Raw genomic sequence first — 4,161 nt, forward strand, 5'->3', positions numbered from 1 at the left:
TGTCGCTTAAGAAATATTTCATGGCGAATCTCTATGTAAAATCCACAGATATGATTTTCAGGTTGAAATTCTTTTGATACAACAATCATCGAGATCGTATATATATAATTACTAAATATATGTACCTGTCTTTGTGATAGTTAGTCATATTTTTCATGCAATGTCGCTGTCGCATAATCTTATTTTTACGAACATTATGAGTAAATGCAGTGATTATAGACCTTATAAATTGTTTCTCGTATATATTTTGATGAGTTTAACCTTATCTTTTTAAAGTTAATATTCTTTATATCCAAGTTTTTACTACAAACTGTTCGTGGTCAAAACATTTAATATAAATTTCACAAGGGAAAGAATTATTTATTGAGACGTAGAGATAAGCAAGAAATGTACGTTACGCTGATTTCTTCTGTTATCACTTTCATAAATAGAAATTTTCAAACAGCAGTAAGTTACAACCCTTTGCTTTTATAAAAACCTGCAAAAATGTTTTTGCTACATAAATTAAAATTTGTTCTGTAAGTGAAAAGTGATGAATTGAAATGTACGTGACTGAAATGTACGTTACTTTAAAATCTGGAACTCGAAAATCTCGTGCTCGTTTTTGTATTTTACACATCGGAATGTTTACATGAGGGAACATTTTGATGGTGGAAGGTTGCACGTGGCGTCAGTAGCAAGAAAAGGAAAGTTTCAGCTGTATACATGGTTCGTATTTAAGCTTGCTATTATTCAAATGTAATTTTGATGCTGATGTATTACTTACTGTATAAAAGATATGTGTGATGTATTTATTTTGTAATGCAAGTTCAAAACATACTACAGTAGTGTTCGTGAAAAGCGTGCTTGTGGAAGAGAATTGACTTTATATATATGAAATGTACGTTACATTTGGTAACGTACATTTTGCTTGTTTCAAGTTTACAATTTTAAAAAATTAATTGGTAATTCATAACAAAAGCAAAACGAATTGTTACTTAGAATCATCTCAATAAAATGAGCATATAACGCAACAAAGTAACGGTAATATTTAACCAAGTAAAAGTGATTGACTGTAACTTCAAGTTAAAGAAATACATTTTCATTATTTATATTCATTTTGTCATATTTACAGGACAAAGTCTTTCTGAAATTGATGACTTTCGTTAAAATTTATTTGCAGTATTGATGATAGAGTAAAACTATGTGCTATTTTCAATAGAAATTACATAGAAATTAAAATCAAAACACAACCGAAAACGGTAACGTACATTTCAAAAATCTGAAGGTATATATTAGACCCCTTTCACCCGAAGTTGTACTTCTTCAATAAGATTGTGTGTTAAAAGGATATTGAAAAAATACATATAATGAATTTTGAATGGATAAAAATAAACATAAAAGGGGGGATCTAGCATTTCATTAAACTAGACTGATAAATATAAAGATCCGAAAATAATAATTTATGAAATAAATAACAATGTTTTTGACGATTTTTATATATAGAATTAAATAACGTTAAAACTATGTTTACAGAACATGGCAAAAAGTAGAGCTGAAATACAGAAAGCCTACAGGGAAAGGAAGAAAGTGAAAGAGGGAGAAGCATATCTAACAAAAGAATGTCAAAGAAGAATGAATTATTATAAACCGGTAAGAGAATTGACACGCACCGAAAGAATTAAAAGAAACAAGAAAAATAAAGAAATCTTGCGCAATTGGCGACAAAAGAAAAAAGAAGAGAAGATTAGACAAGATCAGGAACATGAAAATGGAGATGAAAGTGGGGTATTAGATACTAGTATATCAACAAGTGGTTATGGCAGTACCTACCCTCTTCTAGTTCGCATGAATTTTCCAAATAAAAGAAAAGTGTCAAGAGTCCGAGTTAATAGGGCGCTTTCTAAAGCAAACAGACAGATGAAAACACTTAGAGTAGAAAATGCCAAACTGACAAAAAGAACAAAAACCCTTCAAAAGCGCCTGGAAAGGTTGAGAAAGAAAACACAAACAAATTCACCGAGAAGCAAAGCCAATCAACTCATGAAGGAGACAGGGCTCTCAAAAGAGCAATCAAATAAAGTAAGAAAACATTTAATACTTGGTAATGCTGTCGTCGAGGAGGTTCGTACTGCTCATCAGGAAATAAAAGGAAAACGAAAGGGTGAAGTTCAGACATTGAGTAATATTGTTTCCGGAAAAATAGTCAGAAAATACAGAGCAAAGAAATGGGTAAGTCGGGCAACTGGTATCGGAAGAAGAAACCTTACAGGTTTAAATCGAAGCAAATTTGAGGCTAAAAAGGTTTAGTCAAAGAAGCGAACACGTAATGTGTATGCAAAAGAGGTTCAAGACTTTTTAGAACGCGATGACAACAGCAGATGTATGCCAGGGAAAGCGGATGTGAGAAAGTCAGACAGCATTAAAAAGCAGACAAGAATACTGACAGACTATATGGCAAACTTGCACATGAAATTTAATGCAGAATATCCTACAATTAAATTGTCACGAGCCACATTCTGTCGCATGCGTCCAAATCATATATTAACAACTAGTTTCATCAGTAGAAGTACTTGTTTGTGCACAAAGCACCAAAACATGGCACTTTTGCTTAAAGCGTTACGGAAACAAGACATCGACGCCCAAGCAAATCCAGAAACATTTGCAAAGGAAGGAATAGCTGAAGCGGCGCTACGAAATACGTTGCCCGATCATGTTGTATTTTCGCAGTGGAAGAAAATACAAATAATTGAAAAAGAGAAGAAAAAATTTGTTACCCGTATCGTAGAAAGTGGAAAAGAGAAAGAGGAATTTATTGAATACTTTATGAATCAAACAGAGGAATTCAAGGGTCATGTTGATAGAGTGCGCAAGCAGTATGAAGAAATCAAGAGGCTAAAAGAGAACCTGCCACCAGATCATTTATTGGTGCAAATGGACTTTGCCGAAAATTATTCGTGCAAAAGTGTGGAGGAGATACAATCCGCCTATTGGAATCAAACCGGTGTTACACTTCACCCTGTTGTAGTATATTTTAGGGATGACAAGGGAGAGACACGTCATAAAAGTTTTGTAGTTATATCTGATGAGATGGCACATTCGTCAAGTACTGTTCATGCGATCTTGGAGAAACTGATACCAGAACTGAAGACTTTGTTAACAAACATAGCATTCATTCATTATTGGACAGATGGACCGACGAGTCAGTATCGAAATCGACAAACGTTTTTTACTATAGCCAATCACATGGAAATGTATGGAATGAGAGCAAGGTGGAACTACTTTGAAGTTGGGCATGGGAAAGGCCCTTGCGATGGGCTTGGCGGCACAACAAAAAGAATGGCAGATGAAGCAGTAAGGTGCCAGAAAACAGTGATTCAGGATGCTAATGATTTCTATAAATGGGCTTGCAACTCGAACATGAAAGGCGTTCAGTTTCTGTTTGTTTCAACCGAAGCATGCGCCCGAATGGAAGAATTGTTAAAATCTAGAGATGTAAGGCCAGTTAAGGGTACTTTTAAGCTGCATGCCGTTGCAAGTGCCGGAAAGTCAGCTGTGTTTATAAGAGACACAAGTTGTTACTGCAATGTCTGCTTAGAAGGAAATGTCTGCGAAGGATGGAGAAAAGAGGTACTTCAAAAAAGCGCAGATCAGAACGAGGTCAGTCAAAAGGATGACGATGAAACTAGTTCTACCCAAACAGCGCTGCAGAAAGGAAAATATGTTGCAGCTAGATACTTAGATAATTGCTATATTGGGAAGGTCATAGACACAGATGAAGATGATGATGAAGTTGAGATATCATTTATGGAAACTAAAAAAGAAAAATTCCAATGGCCAAAACACGAAGATATTTTATGGATCCCAGCTAAAGATGTGTTATTCGTTGTCTCAGAACCCATGCCATTAGGCAGAAGTGGACGAATGTTTCAACTTCAGCAACAGGACAGAGAGAAGGTTGGTGACTTTCTTCGCTAAAAGTAGAAATGAACGTTAGCAAATGACATGGTTTTCTTGAGTTGATGAGCAATGACCTTAATTACTAAATTATTATTATTTCTTATAATTGCCCAAGAAGGTTCAAAACTTTTTTTTATTCGTTAATAGTTGATTTATTGGTGTCTTTTGTTTATTACTGCAATTTTGAAATGTACGTTACTAACTTTTTTCTGTTTAAATTGT

Source organism: Saccostrea cucullata, unplaced genomic scaffold (genome assembly GCF_032062105.1).
Source record: "Saccostrea cucullata isolate Sc308-1 unplaced genomic scaffold, CSIRO_AGI_Scuc_v1 ctg711, whole genome shotgun sequence".
Classification (NCBI taxonomy): domain Eukaryota; kingdom Metazoa; phylum Mollusca; class Bivalvia; order Ostreida; family Ostreidae; genus Saccostrea; species Saccostrea cuccullata.